We start from the raw sequence: 26,467 nt of genomic DNA on the forward strand, positions 1-26,467 counted from the left end.
TATACTTTAATTAAATCAGTAATTACAAGATAAATTACGTTCAATAACGTATGTCATTTAAGAATTTATATCTCTGACTTGCCTTTCGTACGTCGTTCTTCGAAAGTCCTACTTTATAGATGCTTTAACCATACATTAGTAATTTTACTGGAACTAGCATGCGATCCCAATAACCATTAGATACCTCAATTATGCTGACTCGTTTAAGCCTGCTTTTGCGGATTGTGGGTCTAATTTTAGGTCTAGTAGCTTAGAAACGTCCTTTAATCAAAAACCGCTAAATCAGAACTAATTAACCTATCTACTTTCACATAAACTTTACGAGCTTCACTTAATGCCTGCAGTGCTTCCTAATATTCCATGGAATTAGACTTAAGTAGTTCATTCGGAAGCCAATTAGTTACAAGAGTGACCTTTAGTTGATAGACACTTAAATGTTTATTATCCTTTATAGTACCATTAAGCTCATCGTGTTGCTTTCGCAATAACAAGCACATTCGGACGTAAGTCTTCAGCAAGATTGCACTTCATTGCGATTAATAATGAATGATTTCCGAGTAATGTATTCTGACTCTTTTTGGTTTTCGCGTTTTTGAATATTTAGCATTCTTTTCAATGCTTATTTGTAGATACATGGCACTAAAAATAATTTTAAAAAAATGTATCATACGAAAACATGTGATGAACAACTGCTTTACTTTGGATGCGGGATTTCTTTGAACTCATTTTTATATCTGCGTTGCAAGTCGAGTTCTTTGAAAATATTGAGACTGTCACCAGCTGCGTGAGCCTACACAGACGTCACCTGATATAAACATCCAGAATTCAGACCTTGCTGATCAACTACTGTTAGGTACTTTAGAATTAGGTACGTTATTTGAGATAAATGTGTTCTTTTACTATAAGCATGTTCGCCGGTTTTGTGATAATTGCCATATCGGTGAATTAAATTATGGATGTTCTGGCAAACCAAGTTTGTGATTATAGTCAAATATTCCACCTGCTGCATAAAAAATTCCCTGATATTCTGTCTAACATAGTCCTCCGAATGGAATTTACATCCTTTCAGAGACTTTATCAGAAGGCCGAAGATGAAAGTGTAGCACCAGTAAGATGATGGTGTATGTGATAGTGGCAAAGCTTCGAGAGCTATCTGCCTAATGGTAGGGATAGCTTCGTCGAGGGCATTTTAAGGGAAACTGGCTCGTATACACGTTACACATGGGGAAAAACCACGTAAACGCCGAATGCAGCCAACCCGTTCGCGGGATTCGAACTTCGGACCGAACTACCAGTTTTTAGCTAAGAATTTAGAGCTATAGGATTAGTATGTTCCTTTCAAAGGTGTCCATATTTTTCACAATTCTGGTAACGTGAAGATGCGTAATGGTTGATAGACGCGATAATGAGAATTAGAAATAGGTATACCTTGCACACACCATGAAAAAGACAGTTCGATATTTCCCGTTCTACTGGGCCGTTTGATGAAATTTTATTTGGGTTTTCATGTTTCGAAAGCGCCTTTTAAGATATATATATTAGATCCTATATACGCCATTTTTCTAACATAGGTATTTTGACAAAAAATCGAACATTTTCTGAAACGACATGCCGAATTTGTTTCCGTATTTAAATTCTACGACTCAAATACCCAAATTCTGTAAACTTTCGTGAGAAACTTACTGAAAATAAATCACTAGAGAAAATTCTGGATTTTCTTTTCCCTTTCTTTACTCTGCACAAACGGAAAAAAGATCGATCATTCATTCTTTCAAATGATTTTAACAAAGCGCGTAAAACACATTTGGCTTTATTATCGCTGATAACAAATATGCCGGATTTCAAAAATGGTATATAAATTCAGTATATAAATGCACACTATATAAATTCACGTATATATTCGGAAATTTTTAAACTAATTTTTGCATCTATGCCTAGAATTACATCAGCTTTAAGATGATGGTAAAAAAAAATCTGATAGGTAATAATTTAAAAATTGTTTCGAAAAATGTATAAAAATTACTAAAAAATAAAGTTAAAAACAGGTCAGAAAACTGCTGCGAATTTTATTTATATTGAACCTAAATTTCGAATGTGAAAGAAGGAATCCAGTAAGTTTAATTAAAAAAGAAATATATGCCAAATCCAAGTAACACTGAGGAGCTAAATTTTAGAAAGAATTTTTTAAATACTATTCGTGCAATTTTTGTGAAACTTGGCACTTTGGCGTAATTTGAGTCTGAGAGTCGAAATATGGAAAGGTATGTTATTTCAGAAAAAGCCCGACTTGTGTCAGAATACCTACGTTAGAACAATATTATATAAAAATATAACATATATCCTAAGTCGCGCTTTCGTGACATGAATAACGCAAGTTAAATGTCGTGAAACGGCACAGTAGAACGGGAGATATATATGTAACTGTCTCTTTTTAGCCCAAAGGGGTAATTTGCCCTAAAGGACTATTATTTTCATTTTAGCAATTTGCGTTGGTTCACTATAAATGTCCGATTCACTTTTCAAATTGTTGCCACCAATTATCGCCCTGTATTATATTAAATAATATTATCGCCCTGTATTATATTAAAAATATAATCGCCCTGTATTATATTAAAAAAAATTAAGTAATGAAGAATTCTGCATAAATGTATGCATGTTTCTCACATTGTGATAAAACAACGGAACCTAGAGCCATCCAAATTTGAATAACGGACGTTTCCACCTGAATATGAGCATCTGGAAGACCAAATTTGAAATTTGGAATTAGTTTCATTATCGATTTCATATTTTGTAAAACTTTAACGAATTTTTAATTAACAAACTCAATGATTTAAAAGCGAGCAATGATAGTACTCTACGGGGGAGGGGATATCTTCAGCCCACGGAACTGTGTATCGGAAATTCTAAATACATGCTCATTTTAAAATTATTTTGCGACATTGCTATTGAACTGAATTTTATGGCTTAAGTGTAAAGAACACGATATTTAATAAATAAAGGTAACACACAAAACGTTAAAAAAACAGCCCTTTGAACGTAATTTAAAAATCTAAAACCTTTCAATTTTTTTTCTTTCTTTTTTTTTTTTTTAGTGCAAGGCGTACGCATATAAACACGCGGCAGTACAGCAGCGAATGCAGCATAATTGATTTAACAACTGAGTATGGTATAAATCCATTGTTGTTTGGTAAGCAATACATAGGATGGTATAAATTTAGTCGTGATTGCAGTGATGTTGACATGTTTTGGGATACCAGTTCCAATGATAGTGATATTGGTTATATAGACAACTATTCTAGTAGTCAAAGGAGAAGAGAAACACGCCATTATAAAATACTAACATTAGGCAAACCTTGCGTTTGGCATACATTTTCGTCAAGATTCTTTTCGATTTCGACGTCAAACACATAGATGAGCGAAGGAAATCTGCCTAAATTTCTTTGCTGCTGATGAACAGTAATCTTTACCTGTTGGTCTTCGAAATCGATAGAGAGTTCACTAAAATTTAAGGCAAACTCAGTGTTATTGTTTTGCCTTAAACTTACATACTAGTGATATCGACAGTGGCAGTGAATAAGAAGTGAACAGACAGAAATACTACAGAACAGAATAACTACAGAAATATGTTCTTTTTGACCGATAATAAAAATTTTGTCTCAATGTGTGGTAAGTAGTATTTTCATTTTACCTCCAAAACGAAAAAAGTGCTGTAGACCATATGCAGACTATCCGTGGCTTATCCTCGACTTCCTTTTATTAGAGGTAAAAATTAAGATTACGCCTTATGCACGCAAGAAAACGGTATATATAACGGATAATTTTTACGAACGATTAAAACGTTGTTTTAACTAAATTCCATATACTAATTCTTAATTTTAAAAATTTTTAGAGTGCTTTGCGTTTTTGAATTATTTTAATATGGTTTATTTTTTTTTAAATTTTAATGATGCTTGAGTTATTAGACTACAATTGAATTTTTCAGATTAGTATTCTTTTTTGTTTCCCTGTAACAAAAAGAAAGCGAGTCCTTTCAATCATAACAAACTTTTGGTAGAAAAAAGGTGTCATCTGTATACTGCATTTCACATAATCCATGTTATAATAATGTAAGAGGTAGGAAAAGTGTTACATTTTCGGACACTTAGGTGGATGCAAAATTAAAACGCAACATTATTTTCTTGAAATTAAAAAAAAATTGTAACCCGTATATTAAATTTTTTTAGATGGATTTACTTATGGCTGTTTGATCAACAAGTCGAGTAGTACTGAAAGATGAAATATCTAAAAGGCAAGACAAAGGTATTGTTAGAATTATCTCTAACGTTTATTATAATTTCTAATATTTTTTTGTTATGGCGTTGTTCCATTTTGAAGCAAATTATTTGTACAATGTCTTCCCGGTAAATGAAAATGGCATTTTGGTATTCGAACGACAAAATAACAGGCTTAACTTCCTTTAACAAGAGATGCCACTTTTTCTAAGCGTACATTTATCCCTTCACTTTTTTATTTTGTCATTGAGTATTTCAATTTGTTGTGTTACTTTATGGGCGCATCTAATAGCAAGTAAGGCTTTTCTTTCATAACAAAATGTCGTTGCTAAAAAAAAGGTTTATCTGTGTAATTTATTTATAATACACGCTATGATAGTGTAATAGATAAGACAAGCTGTACTGATAAAATATGATAGTTCCATCTAAAATATGAAAACTTTTAAAACAATATTATTTATTTTAAAATTCAAATAAAACTGGAGCACGAGCACTAAATTTCATTCGATGGATTTTCATAAGGTTCTGCTAGGTTGACCGACTTTGAAATCGAATAGGCCTGAAAGAAGAAATACTCTACAAGACGAGGCAGACAAATACCGGGAGATAGAGTGACAGAAGCATTTGTTACAGTAATACAATTGATATTTCTCGATTAGGAAACAATTCCAAACTTACTTATCTGCTACAACATTACACATTGGGATTCGTGAAATGTGCAATGGTTGCTTTGATTATTATGCTGTGTATACTTAAAAGGCCCGTATCTGAATATGCCAGGATTGCAAATTTCCTAGTTTGCTATTTGTGGTCATAACAAAAGGTATTTTTATTTTTAACTTTTGGTTGCAATATTTATGTGATGAACTTTCAATAACATTTTCAATATTTGTGGTTCATGAAATATTTGCGGCAAATTTTTGGGCTCTTAGAGCTGTTGCACATTGTAAGTTTCATCATTTTGAGTAGCGCAGCTCTGATCCCTTGTATGCACAATTTTATTTTATTGTACTATTGAACGAAAGGAGGTGGCTCCTCGTCTAACATTCAAAGTTCGTAATTATTCACACTCGTAATTATTATTAAATGATTCAAATAAAAACTTATATGAAAAAAAAAATTGATTGTCTTTTCTTAAGTTGCTTACTGATATTATACGCACTGCCTAGAATTTTTGGCATGCAGTTGAAATACTGTCACACGCCCAAACAAAAATACACCATTTAAGTCTTTTAACGTGAATTTTACAACGGATCCCACATCCCAGAGTTTAAATCATTTATCACATTATGAATAACCTTCCGACTACAGCCCCGTTATTATTAAAATTAAACATTATGACAGCATTAAAAATGTGTGTGTGTGATTATGGCAAAGCCTCGAGGGCTATCTGCCTAAGGAGAGGGATGCCTTCGTGGAGGATTTTCCATGCAGGTAGGAAATAAGAAGGAGTCGCCCTAAACAAGTTTCTCCGTACCCTGCTCTGAAGCACCGGCGATCCCTACGTGGTGACCAAAACATTGGGTCATTTATCATTGAGTTCTATGGGATTTGACGCGTTCGGGTGTAAATATTTTGTAATTACGTAGCAAATATACATATAAATGTATATATTTTCTTTTTCTACAACACTTCAGAGTCCTAAGTATGTGAAAACAACATATTTTTAAACAACATTTCATTCTGAACGGAATTAAATGCTATACTTTTCACAGGACAGTTTTCTCAGAATGGTTTACTTTGAATGAAATATTTTCACAAGTTTTCGTTAATTACATTAGAAAAAAAATTAAGGTAATTTGATTTTATTCGGTTAAGGTACAAAAATTAAGACCAAAGTTTATTGTATTATTAATATTAAAATTATGCATTATTTCTTTTCTATTTATAGAGCTTCTTCCTAAAATACTTTCTTAAATATGACATGATTTTTTGGCTTCTTTTAAATCGAAAAATGTAACTCAATTTATAATTAATGTTCTATTCGGTTCATTTTAAATTAGAGAATTATTAGGAATTAGCGAAATACTTTAAATAAGTATTTCGCTAATTCCTAATAATTAAATAGGTATTAAATAGTATTTGACTTTCTCTGAACATTTCTGAAAGGGAATAAAACAAGTTTTTTTTAAGTATTATTTAAAACTTGTAACTGAGTTATTATAAAATGTAAAGGGAATAATTCTTTTAATTATACTTATCAGATTTTTTTTTAACCCTTCATTTCAACAATACATATTCCAAAACTCTTTATTACGTTCTTAAGTGCGCATCTCATAGCATTTGCTTTGCAATACCTTTTAACAGATTGCTTTCCAATACGAACAATTCTTGCTTAAATAGTTTTATAACGTATTTGTCAACAGGATTTCAATTTATGTTTACTATTCAATATTAAGGTTATTATATATTTAGATAACATTTATAATCATTATAAATTAGATACATTTAATCATTAGATTTCTTCACAGTACTCTTACAGTTGTTTATAAGTGAATAAATTCTTCATTTCAAATACGTTTATAAATAATTTAATGAATATTTAAGTATTTTATCAAAGGCAGATACACGCTTTTTGCAAGCACATGCATAAATACCCATACATATTTCCTATTTATCATTTCCGGCATGTGCAAATCTTTAATTTCTGTGCATTCACTATATTTCTCGTGTAAAGTAATTTACACTAATTTAGCATACACCCGAAAGTTTTACATAAAAATATATATGAATATAATTTGAATGAAAATTATAAGTATTATTTTTAATACCCACTCAAAGGTAAGTTTTTCTTCAAAATTCCTCCACAATGGCATCTCTCTCTTTAGGCAGATAGCCCTTGCATGCGTTACTCTATTTAATAAAAACTTATCTGACCTATGTGCCTAATTACAAATATTTTAACATACATAATTTTATATTTACATTTAGCCATCAAGTTTCAAACTTTTCAAATCTTCTAGAAAATAAATTTTGGCAGATCTCTTTTAGCAATTTTCTTAAAATCTATATTTTTGTAGTGCAACAGCTTATAATTTTATAAAACAAATTCATAATCAAAATCGCTGTTGTTAGTTATCGAAAAATAACCAAGATGTGATTTTTGCGTAAATGTCACTAAACTATACAAATTGCTATTATCCATCCCACTATGAATGTTTCTTTCATGCGAAATTGTCCCTTTTTCGATTTCTATGGAACTGTCGTGTGTCGAAATACTATCAGAATCTTGTCAAGCGAGCTTCTGAATGTAAACAAAGAACAACCCCGTCTGGTGACCCAAGCTTCAAAGCAGTGCTTCACTTCTAGCGCGGAATGGCCCCTCCTCCCTTTCCTACCTCCATGGGATTTTCTAAGGGAAACTGGCTCGTATACACGTTACACATGGGGAAAACCACGAAAACGCCCATGCAGCCAGCCCGTTCGCGGGATTCGAACCTCGGACCGAACTACCAGTGTTCAGCGACATTAAAAATGAGTTTATGGGGAAATATAATTTGAACATTTGACGTTGTAGAGACTTAGGTATTTTTTTAAAGGAGTTAGGAAAAATGAGCAACGTCCTCGCCGGGAATCGAACCACGGACCTCTGGAATACGCCACCAGCGTGCAGACCTAGCGTGACCAGCGTGCAGACACTACGAAGGTATTCTAAAACGGCGGGAGAAATACCTTATATACTCTCTCTTTTAAAGGGCGATTGGAGTTTTTTAGAGGATCCAATCGCCAAATCCTGAGTTTGGAGAATCATCATCCACCACCCTTTTAGTTCGGGCGCCATTGTAGAGACATTAGTTAAATTGGAAGCAGGAAAGATGAAAAGTGAGCAAAGCCCTTGCCGGGAATCGAAATATGGACCTCTGAAATACGCGCCCAGCGTGCAAACGCTTACACTAGGAAGGCGGAAGAAATACCTTAGAATGTGACTGATTCGAAATCATTACGTTTTGCTTTAAAAATACATCGATCGTATCATATCAAATTGATAAAATTATTGACATGAGTTTTTTAATTTAACGTCCATATATTACAGCTATCGATAAACTTTTTTTTTTAAAATTTCCTGCCGTATTATTCAACTAGGTTTCTGATGCTTTTTTAGCCAATTGGTTTTTTAGGTACTAATACTGAAAACATTTAGCATCTAGCTTTAACATTTCTTCTAGATTTGTTATGCCGTTTTGAAGTGCATTTTATTCGGATTAGTAACAAATGTATGGCTATATAAAACAGTTCTTGTTTATGGCTTGTTATCTTGAATACGTCAAGAACCTATGTTTACATATCAACAGTTATAACAATGCCTTTTCAATGTAATTTTTCACTGTCATGTGAATCTCTTGTTCGCCTTAGATGATTTTACTTACGACAATGTCCTTTTGTCGGCCAAATAAATACACTGGGTTTGCCCTATTATCGTGAACCAAATGAAAATCTTCTTTATTCAATGAATAACAACAATACCAAAGAACAACTCTGTAGTTTCCTACTTAAAAGTCAATCTTACGATCTCTGTTTTACCCAAATCCGAGCCACCAACTCAAACATTCAAAAGCAAAAGAACTTTTGTTTAGAATGCAGCAGATCGGTTGTCTTGAACTGTCTGCGCATGGGACTGTTTATCGTGGAAGGAGGCTCTTATTTCTTCCTTCTTCGATAATGCTTTGCTTCTGAAGAAAACCCTTTGCCATTGATCATGTCCCGCAGAGATAGCCCCAGGGAGGGAAACAACCCTAGTTGAATTTCATGCTAGACTGGACACAGCGGAAACTTTAACGCCGGGTATTAGTCTTTTGTTAGAAGCCGAAGAACGTGTGGCTCGAATTTAACGTTGCCAACCGTGGAGAATGAAATTATCGAGCTTAAAGTTGTATTTTTCGTCGACGTGATATCAAAGTACTATTACTCACATTTTAAGGAATTCGCTGAGAATTCGCAATTGTTGTATGAAAATCTTTATAACATTTAAGCCACCTATGTAGCCATCATTTCTTCCATAATCTGTTAAAAAATGAGCTACTGTTTAGTGACAATTTACAATTAAATAACATTTTGAACAATGAATTACTTGAGACAAGTTATTTTTCAAATTTATCTCTTTTTAATGGGTCAGAAAAATCTGCCTGAAACTAATTTTATTTTGTGTTAGTGTCCCGTTTTGTAAATTTAATAATAATGAAATAAAATTTATAAACATGTTGCTTTTATTATTTAATATACCATGATGTTGAATAATAGGCGAGAAGAATAACAGTTTATATATAATTATTAGACTTATAAAATTATAAAATAATTTGAGATAAATTTGCCTGCTTCTGAAAATCAAAGCGAACTAAGAAAAAAGTAATGAAATGAAACTAAGCAGAAATAAACTTATTCTATTGGCATTTTTTAAAAATTTATTTTAAATAAAATATTAGCTAAAATTACATACTAATTAAAAATGAACTCCTCATATTTAATGATGGTTATGATAGGTACAGTATGTTAAGTTGTTGCACTGAATTATTTAAATTTCAAAAGTGTTACTTTAATTACATATATTCAGATGTTTCCATTACATATTTGATAGTTTATTGTGCATTCACTGTTTTTCGCAGCAAATATCAGTAAATATACCGGAATGTGCTATCTACCTGTACGGTGTTATTTACCTATTTATTTAGACTCTAATATCACTTTTTAATCAATTGGACTGTACTGAATTTAAATACTTTAGTGAGAATATTCTATCTATGTGCTTCTCTCTATAAGCTTTAGGAAAGCCAAATTACCAGGAGAAATATTCATAATTTAAGCACATATTCTACAAAATGCCTTGGAAATTTTTAAAAAAAGATTTTCGAAAATGTCCATTATTTCCTTAAAATCCATTCATTATAAAAATGGGGGAGAAAATAAACCAAACACAGTTGTCTACAAAATTATTTCCAGTTCATGAGAAATCTGTCATTTATTTTAAGAGCAATCACAGCTTCAATCATTTCATGTTTACAAATCACGATAGGTTTTATTTTAATGTAATTTGTGGCTATAAATTAATCATTTCAATACATATATCGCTACAGTTTTATGCTTTCGGCGGATAAATTAAACATTGGTCAAAGAAATAAGCGTTATAGCTCAGGGATTTATTTTATTGAAAAGAACATTTTAATTTAATATTTTACCTTCGTTCACCGTAAGAATTAAACTACTATACATATATGTGTGCGGGTGTGTGTAATTAATCGTACGAAAGTCAAATGCAGTAAATTTCAGGGGAAAATTAATACCTCTAAATAAGGATATTAAAAAAAATATTGATCTCTGCGTATACTTTATAAAAGCAATATGTATCTCTATGAATATTGAATTAATTTTCTTCATATAACGTTGCCACCCAAGCCCCGTATATTAGTCAACATATCACTTGGATGCTTCATAAAAGCAAATGTTCACTTCATAAAGACAAATCTTCAAGTACTTGATTTTACAAAAATCTACATGTACACTTTAAAAAGATTCGCGAGAATGTTCCCGCGTTCACAGGAAAAAAAAATGATGTGGACACCTCATGACTTCCTTCTACGACATACTGAATTATACACATTTTTTGCTCGATTGCATTTAAATTTATTACATTAGAGATGCATTTCTCATTCAATTAATTCAGTTCTCATTTTGTAGCAAGGCAAAAAATACATAAAAACTCAAAACACCTTCATTAAAAAAATTGAAAAATATATATATATATATATAAAAAAAAAAAAAAAAAAAAACATAAAACACCAAATACAGTTAAAACAGATAAAAGAATTACAATTAAAATTAGAGTTCCTACGCAAAAATAAGCAATTCGGTCGTAAAGTAACAAAAAGAATAAGTATAGGCAGTGAAACATACTATTATACATCAAATCTCCCATATTAGTTACATGACAAATTTTGAGAATTGACATCGGGCAGGTAAAAAGAGGCACAGTTGTTTCGGAAATCTAGCGGATTCAAACTGCAGAGATGATATCCGAATTTAGTTAGCATCCTCTTTCGTTTATACAATAATTTGTATGAATTCCTATTATTTAGACTCAACTTAACGCACTATCACTATACTCTTTCTTATTATTTTATTTATTAGCGTTTGTTTCTGGAAGACGAAATAAGCTGTTTTGCACATATGCCATTTCTGATTATATAAATTTTAATTTTGCTCATTTTTTAAATATTTTTCCTTTTATCATGTACTAGTGTTATTATAAGTCTTGGTCATTACTATGCATCATTTGTCAAGAGAATGTTAAAAAGTTCCCCCGATTTAATTTAATGAGATATTTTCGTTTTAAACTTATCGATTGATAGAAGTTTCAGAGAAACACTATGTTTTTGAACAGGTAAAAATTAAATCAAAGTCGGTACCTGTGCAGTACATATTAGGTATCGCCGGCCTTGCTAGCTTTTCCCCCAATTTTGAACGAAACCACACCGGGAAGCTATCCAAGCGTCTCCCACCTGTTTTTCTTTTCCTACCATCACTCAATCGAGAAGACTTTCGGCTCGCTATGTACGCTGAATGTTCCCTTGCCGCACAAACACTTATAAGGATATTCTCCCGCCTTAATAGCGTGCTTTCGTGGTGTAGTGGTCTGCACACTCGGCCGGTATTACAGAGGTCCGTGGTTGGATTCTCGGCGAAGGCTAATTTTTCATCTCTCCGGCCTCGAAACAAATCCTAATGTCTGTACAGTGACGCCTGAACTATAAGTGTTGTGGATGATGACTCTTCACACCCAGAATTCGGCGACTGGGTCCCCTAAAAACCGCAGTCGCCCTTTAAAAGGGGGAGTGTATAAGATATTTCTCCCGCCTTCCTAGCGTATCTTCCTTCGTGCCTCAGCACACTGAGGCGGTGTTTCAGAGGTCCGTGGTTTGATTCCCGGCGAAGGCGTTGCTAATTTTTCAATCTCTCTTGCTTCCAAAAAATTAACCTAATGTCTCTACACACTCATATCGTCTCCAGGATTCGAACACGGGCCCATTGGTTCAGCAGTCCGAGTCCGACTAGGTGGTCTATATTATAAACAATAGAACAAATCTATATTGTAAATTATCAATGGAGAAAACACATCAGATTTATTTTTGTTTTTAATCTGTGTCCAAGAAACTACGGCATACTATTTCAAGGTATAATTTTCCATTGTTTCATTTCATTCAAAACTATGCGGACAATGTACGGAAAAAGTACCCATTTTTAATTTTTACATTTACTTTTACTCCTTTCTCAATTAATACACCTATAAGAAACTCAGGATTCTTAAGTTAGATGCTGAATCAAATTTATCATCGATTGATATATAAATAATAAAGTGAGCGGTACTGTATAAACTAAGTTTACTTCAAATAAGAAATCATAAATATAGCAGAGTTCTCCCACTCTATTCTGAGGTCATAACGCCGAATGTGGATGTTCTGTGTCAGGATGAGTTCCGGAGTCTTCAGCTGAGATATAGACGGCGTTATTTTATCGGAGGCTATTAAGAAGTTCCTGTCAAGCTGATGAATCGACAAGAAGGCTTTATGACCCACCATTAACCTCCTTGCCTCTTCCATCAGCTGACGTCGAGATGACACCCTTCGCAATTAATTAGAGGGGTTAAATCGCCCGGAACTAAGAAAATCAGATTCGCAGGGTATGTGTTTTAAGGGGCGGAACGTTAGGACAGTAGCTAATGGGGTAAATACACTAAGTAGAGTTGTGATATATTGGTTTATTTACAACTGCCTTTACGTTTTCTAACAAACATTTGTCAATAAAGAAAAACAACTTATTTCTTTGGCATTTTGTAGGTTAAATATATAATTATCCTTCACTGTGGTTAGGATTCATTTTAAAATGAGCTACAATTCCATCGCAATGGCTTTCAATTAATTTTAACGCAGACGTCTCGCAAGTAAAACATCGCGCTGAGGAAAATATCGCAAGAAAGAAATTATACAAATCACGAAAACTGTGAGTGGTAATTTTATGGAAACGTGAAGATTATCCAGTTTTAATATTTGATGAATTTATTGCTTAGCCACACATTTTGAGTGAATTCTCACGACATTATATTGAAAAACCGTAAAATTTATTTTTATTTTAAGATATGTTATAAGCTGTGTTTATCAACGTAAATACTTTCAATTTTGTATCCGTAATCTCCTTTATTTATATACAATATTTTTTTTTTTTTTTTCATTTCATCACTCTAAATAAACTCTGTATTCTTATTTACACACTGATAGTACATTTCAGAAATGTTTCTCACTGCAACTAACATTGTTCATTCATGGAACCATTGATGAAAACCTTTCATTATATTTATATATTATTAAATTAATGATAAGTTAGTTTATTTCATTTAGTGGTAATTTCGAGAAATGCATACAGTGACATATAAACACCTAAATTTATTTCAGCCCATTAAGAATATGTTCGCAAATAAGCTTAGAGTTTGAACAATTCACATATCTTCTAAAATAAGACGAATGAAGAATTGAAAATCGCTCCATAAAATGCTTTCCAAAATTGACAAAAGCTTAGTCATCATTCTTTAGAACCTTTCTTTGATTTTTGCAGACAGACTCACATTATTTCCACAGCATGGCAGAAATTCTTCATGCACTATTGTTTGAACTGCTTACACTTGATTCTATAAAACCTCAAAAACTGTGATCTAAGAAACAAGATAGCGAATGAAACTGAAAATGGTTTTTTCGGCTCCTTTTTTGGTTCGGCTTTAATTAATTTTATCTGTATGTACTGATTATTTTACACCTGTTTTTCATTAAAAGCGCTTGAGATGACACTATTTTCAACTTATCAAGCTTACGGTAATTTTTCACACTTTTTGATTCACTATACCTACACTTATCAGAAAAGATACTTTTTGGGAAATCTTCTGTTATCGGGATAGGATTCAGAAAATTATGTAATGTATGCCCGTGCGTATATATGTATGTGCGTAAGAATATTTGTGCACATACACACATATACATACGTACGTACATGTATAGATGCATACAGGAACACATACACCCATACATGCATGTATACATACCTACATTTCTGAGTCCGGTCCCGATAACAACCAAATTTTTTTTGCCCCAAAAGGGATGTTAGTCTTGAATGGGATATTAGTCTAACGGCATTTTGCACTCAATCTTTATAAATAGCGTATCACTTTTCATATTGCTGCCACCAAATCTTATCGCCCTGTATTATATTTAAAGATATCAAATTATGAAGAGTTTGCATGAATGTATATTTCTCGCATTGTGAAAAAAACGGTACCTACAGCTACCAAATTTTAAATAATGTAGGCCTTCACCCAAACATAGCTACACGGAACCCCGAATTTGGAATTTGTTTTATTATCCATTTCATATTTTGTAAAAATTCAACGAATTTTGTTTAACAAAGTCAAGGATTTCAAAGCGAGTAATGTAACACTGTACAGAATAAAACATTTTAATCTCCAGCAAGCGAGATTGTCTATCGGAAATTCTTAAGGTATGGCTGTTTTTAAATATTTTGTAATTTCCTTCGCCGTTGACTCGAATTTTATGTGGTGTAAGCGCTAAGAACGAGACGTTTAATAAGTAAAGTAAACACACAAAACGTTAATGAAGAAAAAACAAAGAAAAGCTTTGTAAAGCCATTTTAGTAAGAAAACTGAATATTGATATGATCATATTTGAGGGGCCATGAACTGAGAAAAGACAGATTAAAAAAACAACAACAATTAAAAAAAAATATGTGCCAACAACAAAATTCTGCATCGAGAATTTTAAACGTATATTGCTATGATGCCTTAAAAATTTTGTAACTGTGCTGTTGAATTGTATATTGCATAAGTGCGAAGCGAATGATATATAATAATAAAGCTAAAACGACAACAAAAATGGGTTAGTAATAGGGAGTGTGACAGCAGATTTGTAGATTGCGAACTCAGCGAGAGCTTAAAAAACTTTAACAAACCCTTTTGATCTACCGTTAAAATCTGAAACCATTCAGAGTTTATTTTTATTTAATTGAACTCAAATTTGAGTCTAAGCTACTCTAGACTATATCCGAAATAAAAACGTTTCTTTTTTAGGGTTAATGTTTTTAAACTTAATCCTAAAAGCTTTTAATTTTTTAACCAAACGAACAAAGCAAGTAAACCAGGTAATTGAAACATGTAAATATGTGTGCTTTTAATGTTTATGCGTCCTTATTATCTGATAATTATCACATTTGAAGTCATCAGTAATTGTAGGTACAGGTTTTGAACCGAAATGTAAAATATTTTCTCTTTACGCAGATAACTGATTATGACAAGCCTAAGTAACGATCTTCACTGTGGATCATTTGATGGAATCATATCCACCTCAGGGATAGAAAACGAACTTGACATAGAAGTAGATCTGAATTTGTGTAAATAAATGGTAACTATTTGCGTTACTTTTTCATATGGGCATCTAAAATTTCACCATATTTAAAGGAAGTCTTTTACAGACAACAAATCTAATGAGGTAGCTATTTTTGCGGATTAATCAAAAAGTTTCATCTTAGTCTATTGCTATTATACGATTTTGCGTGTCTTAGATCGTGTGTCTCAGCACCCGCATTCGGTATTATTTTACCTCACGCATACCTTACAACGAGTTCCTTTCAAAATGCGAAATTTCTAAATAAATATGTTTGAAAATTTGATTAGCACCTACCATGAAGCTGTATTTTAAGTATTTGTACCAATGTATCATATGTATCTTCACATCAATGCGGTTAATTATTTTCATTGATTTCGTTAAATGGCTCTAAGATAAATTAATCTGAAGGATATAAGTACTTTGCAATTAATCAAACAGACGTCGCTTATGTTTTTAAATAAACCCTTCAATAATTTTCGCAGAGTTTCTTATTCCTTATGATGAGGGACCTGCACCTGTTGCTCTCGAACTAAATAAAGTCATGGTTAAAATGTAAGCCAAAGGTTGTAGCTCTACCTAATTTTGTATTTTACTTTGGCGTGTTTCTCTTTCTCTCTTCAATAATGGTTTTTTAAGTGCATTGAAATAGTTTACTTGAATTAAATTTCTATTTCAGTGAAACGTTATTTATAACTGAGGATTGTGCTGCACGTCATGAAATTTTTCGATAAAATAGAATAATCCATTAAACGAAATTAACTGGTATGAAAATTCATTTTAAATACAGGGTAGTCGTGAAAAAACGTCCCCGGTATAGGGTCTCCTAGCGGCTGATCTGCTCAACTGGTCGAAATGAAGTTCCAGGTACTGTTATTTGAAGATATGCGCTTGAGATAAACATGATTTACAACACAGCTTTAATAATTACGGTTACGGAGACAAAAATTTCGAAATTTTCGAATATCAAGCCTGATTTCCTGCAAAAACTGCTCAGTGCTTTGGAAAATCATAAATGGCATTGAAACGATGCACGTATAATATAATAAAAATTGCTGGCATAAAAATTTTGCAAAAAAGAGTATTGTAAAGGACCATTGACAATACAAGAGAGGAAAAGGGGGTAAAAAACTTTTATTGGAATTACAGGCTTTGAATGTGTACAACGTCTGAAAATAGTCATCTCCCGTAACTTTGCAGTTTCGTGCCCCCGTTATTCCTTAATCTCACTCCGATGAATTTCTGATTCTGGTTATTCTAGGTATGGTGTATACACCAAAGTCACGAGATTTGTAAGAATTGAAAGATTCTTTAAAACGTGAAGTTATACTGATTCTTCGTGTGATGTTATGTTTGTCATGTTAACAATTCCCTGTATACAATGCATTATCTTCTGCGAAAGTGGGCTTTAGAAGAACTTTAAAGTGTTTATTATTAATATCAAAACACGCCCAAAAAAAAAAGAGAACATCTTTCTCACATTCAATTTTTTTTACCTTCTCCCTAAAAAACCATACGTAATTTGAGCCAATTATTACTTATTTATTTTTGAATACTGTTCAATTACTCTGGGAACTACTATATAGTATGAAAGTAAGTACAAGAATAAAAGTCCGACAGGTTAAGTTGTACACTGAGTGAAATCAGTTAAATGCCTCGGAATTTCGAGATGGTACTGAAAGCTAAAAACTAGTTTTTAGGTAATAAAATATTATTTTTTTCTAGTTATGGATCTAAATTTATAAAAATATATGTCTTCTAGTAAGCTTGTATGCAACTAGTTATAATGCAAAAACTTTTCATAGTTAGTGGTGGAATTTGTTCCCTTGCCAAAGAATGCGATAAGTTATTTTTTAGTTTGCAATTATTTACGAGGCTTGATTGGAGAAGAGCTTTGCTATAACAGGCTAATATATGGTACTTACGTATTATACCATCTTAGTAGCAGTCGCCAAATTTTCAGAATGTGGCAAATTCTGGCAACCATCCTAATACGAATCGTTTCAGTCGAGCAATGCCGCCATTTTCGTATGATTTCTTTCTTTCTTTTTTTTCGGGGGGGGTATTGCAAATTCAAACGGTTTTTATAAACAAATCGTTAATTTTTTGCCTTAAAAATAGTTATAAAATATGAGTTTGTGGAATTTTCCAGTAATGGAAAAAACTGCAGCAATACGAAATTTTGCTGAAATTTTCTAAAGCGAACTACAAAGAAATGCGTTTCCGTAATAGCCGCTTTTGCCGAGGATTGCAAGAAGCCAAGTCACCACAATTCTCTGATTTTTTTCAAGCAAAAACAGATCGCTGTGTACTTCGGGACATGAATAAAGCAAAAACTGAAGAAGAATGTGTTTTATTTTTTTTAGTGTATTATATAATCCTTATTTAATAATTCAAATTCGTATTTTAACTTGCTCAAGTATGTTTTCTTTTGTTACATTGATAATGTATATCGACTTACGATAAATATCAATAGTTTGGAATTGTTCTAAAAAAAGACGCAAAAAACACCAATTTGCACCCGATAAGTAACTTTTACCTTTTCACCTGCAAAAAATTGCGCCAAGGTGGGTTGCATTAATCCGTAAGCATCTCATATATAACATTTGCAAAGAAGCTGCAGTTTAAGGTACTGCATTACAATAAATTTGCTCAAATTACCTCAATAATCCTTCTATTGTTATTAGTTATTATATAGCACAGCTGAATAAATTTCTTAAAGAAATCGGCATTACTCAAAATTATATCAATAATTCTTCTTGCTTTTGTTCTTTCTATCTCTTTCTCTCGCTCCTTCTATGTATATATTACAATATTCTTAGTACTGCAATTAATAAATCGCTAAATTTGGAAAATTTTGCGTATGATAGCAATATTATTAAGAAAATTCATCAAGTGTGCTGTATAATAATTAATAATAATGGAAGAATTATTTATGTACTTTTGAGAAATATCGATTTTTATACAATATTTAATAATTACTATAGTAGTAATTTTTAGAATAGATGGTTTTTATAATATATATATGTATAACACGAGTGCATGTGCGTGTGTATTAAGGATATTGCAATTTCGGGCAATCGAATGAGGTTATTGAGAAAGAAGGAAAAAAATTCTCGTTTCAAGGCGTTTTCTTAGCTCCAAGTTTCAATTTAATGGAATTATTCCAGCCGCTTTATTTCTGTCCACTTTCTCGAACTTCTACCATTGGATTACGACGACGGGAAGAATTTGAAAAGTTTCCTCATGTCAAAGGAATCTACGAAGATAAAAGGCGCTAAAAAATGTATTTCCTTTTGCCGGGGTTAGATGGAATTCAAACGAAAAAATGAAGAAAGAAATCTCGCTGAATTCTGAATTGAAAAGATTTCGCTGGGTTTTCTGGAAGTAAACAAATCATAAGTCTCAAATACTGCCTTTGTGTATCGCGCACGCCTTGCGCAGCCTTAGTTTTTTTCCCTCGCCTGTCCACGTCTGTAGAAATGGGGATATTTTATTGCGATTAAAAAAGCAAAGCTTGTTTACGAAAGCTTCTTCAAAATTTGCCTCTTTCAATACTTCAGCTACGTATATCTTCTTTGTGTATACAAAGTATTCGTTACAAATAAAACAACATGGAGAAAGCCTTTCGAAGCTTGATGCATATAAGATGTAACATAAATAATCTTAAAAAAGTTATATTTTATAATTCTGAGTTTATTTTCTTAGGAATTGAGTGATAAACTGCGTATGATAAATAAATTATGCTTTTTTCTTTACTTTATTTTATTTTATTACACGAATATGTTAGTATTTTGTTCAGAAAATACTCTCGACCAGAGCACTGAATATATCTTCATTTTACGTATGACGTAAACCAGGAGTCCAGTACAGAGGTCTTTCATTTTGGAAAATCGTTTCTGCAAAATTCATATTAATGCTGCATCATGTAAATCGACTTTGGTTAGTCTAATGTAATTATATTTATGAATGAATGGTTTCTAACTGAAGTTAATGTTCCTAGACAGCCATCTAATATTTAAGGCTAAAAAAAAAAATCTGTACTCTTTATAAAATTTGTCAGTTAAATATCTATATTCAAAATCATCACTTCTTTTGATGATCCTTAAGCAATTTTTTCCTCCAAATGCTTTAGAAATTGTTTTTCCACTGAATATTCAGTAAGTATTAGATGAATTGCAATTATCAATTTGTATGATTTTTTTTATATCTTATCATTTACTCAGGGAAGGACAGGAGTCGAGGTCTGCAATCTTATATCTGAGAAAACAACGAGTGACTAGAAGCTAATACAGATAATGTTGAGTGCATCACAGAAATTCTTGTTAAAATAAGAAAGGTCTGCGCATCACTCTTTACATCTCATGCAGCTAAAATGCTCCTGTAACAAGTTTAATATAGAACATCCTGGATGGTGCTTTGCATTATCACTATGTATAAAAGAATCATTTATGTGTGGAAAAAAAATCAACATACGTAATGTAGGGATGACGCAACAGAGGTGACGGCAATACCCTAATTCTCTCTCCCTCTTTCCTACTGAACTTCGGTTTTTAAACACTATCTTCAAGGTAGAATTTGCATTCCTTTACGCGCGCTACCAAATTTAAATATTCTGGCTTTGATAATTAGGGGAATGACGGCTTATAGGAAAGAATAACAAAATAAATAAAATTGGTTACTTAAAGTAAATATAAATCCCTACAAGTTGTAATCCAATATTTACAGTAAATGGAAAAAGTATCAAGATTCGTAATAAATTAAATACTTACGAGTAATAATAGACAGCAAGTTTTGTTCTGTATCCCACTTTAATGAGCTGAAAAGAAAACTCAATTTTGTCAATACCACAAGATTCCGTGGAATGCATGATTCTGATTGAGGGTTTAAAACCAGCACTTCAAAAAATAGTAAATAACACAGTAATAGAAAACATTTCAGGTATGTAGCATTAACTGGGGCAATTCTTATGACAGGAAAGTAAAGACTGATCATTAATAGTATTCAATGATCTTTTTTCTCAATATATCAATAACGTATAGAACTATTTTTATCTTTGCTTCACAAATTTTAACAAGAATATAATCTTTGCATATCAAAGCAGTTGAAGCTATTAAAGCCCAAGTCCTGTACCTTAATATCCCTGCAAATGCCTTTGGTAAGAACTCTAGCCCAACTAGCTACAAACCCACGAACTCTTATCTCGGTTGAAACCCATGATCAAGAACTACCCCATCACATCACCACCAAGACATTAGTTTCCCTACCACATTATCATATAGCTTTCATGGAGTGTTCCAAAATATAGAGAAATACAAGCATTCCTCTTTTTACGACCGAGTTCCGTTCCGACAACTACGGAGTTAAGCGAATTAATCGATAAGCTAGGTGCTTAAGCCGAGAATATAGGAATTTTAAATTATAAAAATTATGCAAGAAGCCTCAAATTTATTCATGAAAAATATGCATATGCACATATTATCATTTGTACATTTGGTGCTGTTGAGGATCTGTATAAGGAAGATGATGACGATGAAACAGAAGTTGTACCTTCAAAGGCGGCGGTTCTGGATCCCCATAGAATAGCATATGCTCAGGATATCCTATTTATGTCGCAATATCCCGGAACACACTTAGGATACCCTGAGCATATTAGATCTCAAATGTCTTGAGGATATCGTATTTTAACATCCTGAAAATATCTTGTTTAAGATGCTGTCTCCCGGGCAATGTAAGGATGTTCTAAAGATGTTTATTCTCAGATGTCCTGAGGACTTCGCCTGTTTCACATCCAAAGGATATTTATGCTGCATTTTTCGGAGGACATCCATTGTCAAATATTCTAAAGATATTGCTTCTTAATTCTACAAATTTTAGTTTTTGCATTTTGCGCTGAAAGTTTCGAAAATGTTGTTCAATAAAAATATTGATATCTAGGTTATTTTTGCTATTTCGTTATTGATTTTAACTGATACTTTTTCTGGCATTTTTAAAAGTTTATTTAGAAATGGAAAGATATTTTCAGTGGATTAGCAGTTTCTGGAATATTCTTTTTTTCCCGTCGTAAATTGCTCTGTAGCACGCACTTTGAAAGTTCACTCATCTCACTTTCAACTTTATTTAATGTTCAATATTCTGATCCATAGCCTCAAACTGCAGCAAAACCGCATTGTGTTTGGAGAACTCACCAGCTAACGTATGTACTCTGAATTTCTATTGCACTCCTTCAGTTCTTTCCTCTTCATCCTTTTTCAAATCTTGCAACGCTTCTAACTCTACTAAATCCTCATTTGTTAGCTCATCATCGGCATAATTCACTAATTCCCAATGTATTGCTTCTCAATAATATTCGAATGGTAATGAAACCGAAATTAATCGACTCCAAAAAATTTCGTCTTGAACACAACGCTTTTCACTTCTGCTATTCGAACTACCTGGACTGCTACTTGCCGCTTCTCTTCTTTCAAAAACGATATTAAAAATATAAATGTTACATTCTGGAATGCTCACGATTAATGTGCCAAATTATTTATGACTGTAAAATGTTTAGCTGAAATAAAAGAAATATTAGTTAAATTTGCTATGATTGATTCTTATTAAATGTGTCACATCTCTAAGTTTCTTCAAGTATACCGTATCATCAACAGTCAACGAATCTACAGTCTAGATTCTTAAATACTCACACATATATACAGGGTGTTTCAGCAAATCGGTTCTTTTCACCAACTTTCAGAAGAGATATGACATGAAGTTACACTCAGCACTTCTAACCACTCAGCACTTCACTCAACACTCCACTAAGCACTTCTAACAGAGCTTTCGTACAACAGTGTCTCGTTGTACGCTCAAAGGAAATAATTAATGCAACTGAGATCTGGCATTCTTGCTGGACATTGCACCGGGCAACTCCTGCCGATCCTGTGTTGAGGATACGTTTTGAACAACGTTTCTGATGATGATAGTCTGTTTTTGTTCTTATTTTTTTATTTGCACTACATTAAACATAATAACATATATTTTAACCCTGTTCGTGTTCTTCCTTCCTTATGTTTTGTGTCGGCACTACCGCGTCTGGAAAGCGTTTCCGACTATGCACTGCAGTGTGTTTTTCCATCATCTAGGTACACTCTATTTCTCCTGAAAGTTTGTAACCGATTTGCTGAAAAATCCTGGATATATATATATATATATATATAATAATTTATTTTCTAAACAATATTGGTTAATTGATTATATTATCTCCTAAGTTTAAGTAAAGTAGAATTATTTTAAAAGAGTGAATCCATACTGGCAAGTTATATTTTGAAAGATGTTTTGAAGTAATTTGAAAGCAAAATGTTAACAACGTTTTAACGGGGACTGGAGTTAAATCATCAGGAAGAACAAAATTTCAATTGTAAAAGGAAAAATTAAAAACATGTAATCATTGTCATTGATCGGAAATTAGTTGACTTTTCAAGGGGAGGTGTTTCGTCTTTACTCGACTCGTTATAAGTTAAAGCCAAACCGGCAATTCTAGTCAGGCCAAATATTTCCGCGAATAGAAGGGATTACGATCCAATGCTGATACTCAAAGAACTTATTCTTATGAAGCATTTTAGCCAATTCAATTTGGAGTAAAAAGCAATTTCTGTAGAGAAATCCGAAAAAACTCGAGTAACCGTCCCCGACACCCTCATGTTTATGCATTTGAGTTCTATATTATTTGTAAAAATTAAACATTGGAAATTGTCATTATGAAATAGAATTCAAAGTAAAGTTGAAATAAACATAGAAGATTACAAAATAAGATAAATAATGCAAACTTTGTGAAAACAAATAAAAAATAATATAAAAATAATATAAAAAATAATATGAAAAATATAATAAGAACAGTGAATGTACATGAAGATATAAAGGCCAATATATATATATATATATATATATATATCTTAAAAACTGGTTATATAATTTTAGATGTTCATTAAAATACCTAAAATAAAATGTGTTTTGTGCTTAAAAATTATTTATCTCCCTGAAAGTTAGACCATTTCAGTTTGGATAACACTGTTAATAGATAGCTTTAAACTGATTATTGCAAGAGATTCTCATTTGGAGAAGTGCAAAAAAGGCCTTTTTAACACCTAGGCATATATATATGGCCAGGTACAGGGTACCAGCGATTAAGGGGTATCAGAATCCGTATAATCCGCATACTTTAATTGTGGATAATCCTATTTTCCAGCGGGAAAAAAAAAAAAAAAGAAAAAAAAAAGAAAAAAAGAAAGTGGACTCGAGAAGGTTCCTAAAAAATAGCGCTGAGGTAAGCGCGAGTAACACGTGCCTACAAAAATATTCATAACATTACTTAGAAAAATAGCAATCGTAATTGAGCTAGGCATATAGAATTAATAATGAGATTTAATCAGGAAAGTAACATAGTTAGATACATTATAATTGCTTAAGATATAGCACAGCCCCAACACAGACACGGATGCCGAAGTTCACGTTGAAGGCACAAGACTGAAGTAGTTACACAGACGAATAGACTGAAGTGTTACACAGAACTGCGAGGAAAACTCGTCTCTTCCCGCCAGCCCAACGCCACCTAGACTATATAATCTAGGTGACGTTGGTCAGCCGTAGGGTTGCCAAACAGGTTTACCGTTTCTCCAGTTGGCGGTTTTTTCTAGAGTTTTTGAGTCTGTATCGCCTGTTTGGCGCTGCCGTTGCAGCGCTATATCTAAGTTCTACAATCAGACCCCAATTACGAATTCAAGCCGTCGCCGTCTATAAGGATTAGATGCTTATGATTTAATAGTACATCTGGGACCTATAAGTACAAGGTTCTTTTAATTATGATATGCTAATGATGGCTGTAGAAGAGACATGGGAACCTTTTATTAGCCACAAACCAGTGTGCCTAAGACTAAAATCTGAACGGCGTGATGGTTGAACATTTTATCTAAAAGATGCTATTCTAAGAAACGTGGTAAATTTGAACAGCCAGTTGAATTATTTAAGAAGTACGTGAAGTCAACGTGATATAAATATCCAATCAATATATTTTGAGCTAGCAAAAACAAACTAAACGCCTATTGAGTTGTACTACATTTCAAAAAGATACTTTTAACCCTATTTCGCTTCTAGGAAAAATTTCTAAAATTTTCTAATGCCACTTCGCTTAAAATAAATTTAGGTTTCCCAGTTATCGATTGCTCCGCTTAACGGCTCTAAGTACACAACGTGCTGAAGAAATCGCAGTTCAAGTTAATCAGAATGTTGAATAAGTTATGCTCATAATGTTTGCCCGTATCACATATAATAAACGTCAAAATAAATTTGGAGAAGGATAAAATAACGCGAAAGCTCTCGTAGCAACCCAGTTTTTATAACTTCTCTCAAGAAATTCCGGTCGCCAACACCACATTATACGCCACCGACGCTTCCATAATCACCAGTCCTTCCTACGTGCCTCCCTAGGGTGCCGAAACTTCCCATAAAATATTCTCCACGGAGAAGACCTGGCATGGCTCTTTAAATGTAGAGGAAAGATGAGGTTTTTGCTTGTGAACTAAAGCGGAGGACGTTTTGAAGGGAGAAGTGGGTTATGATTTTTTAGATATTTCACTACTAGTTCAGATTTCGAAAAAGCTAGATCCGTACATTATCAATCTGTATCTGAACAACATAATGAATTTAAGTGAAATGACTTGCTTAGTTAAAAAAGTTTTTAATAATATTACAAAAATGATTTTATAGCTCATAAAGATGTTCCGTTTTTATAAACAGCTAGAGACAATATTAAGTTATTACCGTATTTTCTCGCGTAATTTGCCCCGCAGCTATTTAGCCTTATGGTCTGAACATTTTAAAAATAGTGAACGGGCTGGCTGCATGGGCGTTTTCGTGGTTTTCCCCATGTGTAACGTGTATACGAGCCAGTTTCCCTTAGAAAGTCCTCCACGAAGGCATCCCTCCCCCTAGGCAGATAGCCCTCGAGGTTTTGCCATAATCACACGCACACACATTTTAATGTTTGTATAATTTTCTCCTTCCTGTATAGAACAGTTTTTCCTTCCTGTGGTTGGTTTACTGGTAAACTGTATTTCCTTGATTATTTTTATCTTTATTTAGAGAATTCAATTTGTATTTGTATTCTTATATATGTATTTCATTTATTTTATTTTATATTACATTTATTTTAAACGTATTATGTAGAGTTTCTTCGTTAAATTACCTAACAGCTGTTCTCCCACTAAAAAACTTTCCAAGCATGTGATTCCACCTTCCTTCTGTTATTTGTGCTCATGTGTTCAATCTTTTGATATCCAGATCTTTTGTTTATCCACCTTCTCCTTCGTTTCTCCGACATCTCTCTTTGGAACTACTGTCAAGACACATTCTTGTGAGATGCCCATGCAGCTTTCCAAGGTAATTGAGCTGGACATGTGCTCGACGCATGCGATTCAGTTACCGTCAGATAGCTTTTCAGAATATATTAATGTGAATATTGTTATGTATTCTTATTGGAGTGTAAGTTTCGTTTAACACGTTGAGCGCCACGTCAGCCATCTGGGGCTGACACTAGACTTTCCGTTCAGGCGGCGTCGACCACCGCTGGCTGACAGCGTGTAGCTAGATATATAACTATAAAATTTACACTGTTTAATGGAATTACAGAAAATTTATTTAAAATTTACCTTAATTTTGATTCATTACAGAACTAATGGATTTCACTGAAACACGATAAGCATAAAAACGTAACGTGTTGAATGAATGTCTATA

General features: G+C 32.8%; 1 protein-coding gene across 1 annotated transcript in view; it reads left to right on the top strand.

The window, feature by feature from the left end:
* The window catches only part of LOC118180848 (hemicentin-2-like), a 954,557-nt gene that overhangs the window by 347,318 nt on the left and 580,772 nt on the right, over positions 1–26,467 (top strand). The gene's annotated exons all lie outside the window — the stretch shown is intronic.

Source organism: Stegodyphus dumicola, chromosome 5 (genome assembly GCF_044657685.1).
Source record: "Stegodyphus dumicola isolate Sdum_Otavi_A_Nest chromosome 5, ASM4465768v1".
NCBI classification, from domain to species: Eukaryota; Metazoa; Arthropoda; class Arachnida; order Araneae; family Eresidae; genus Stegodyphus; species Stegodyphus dumicola.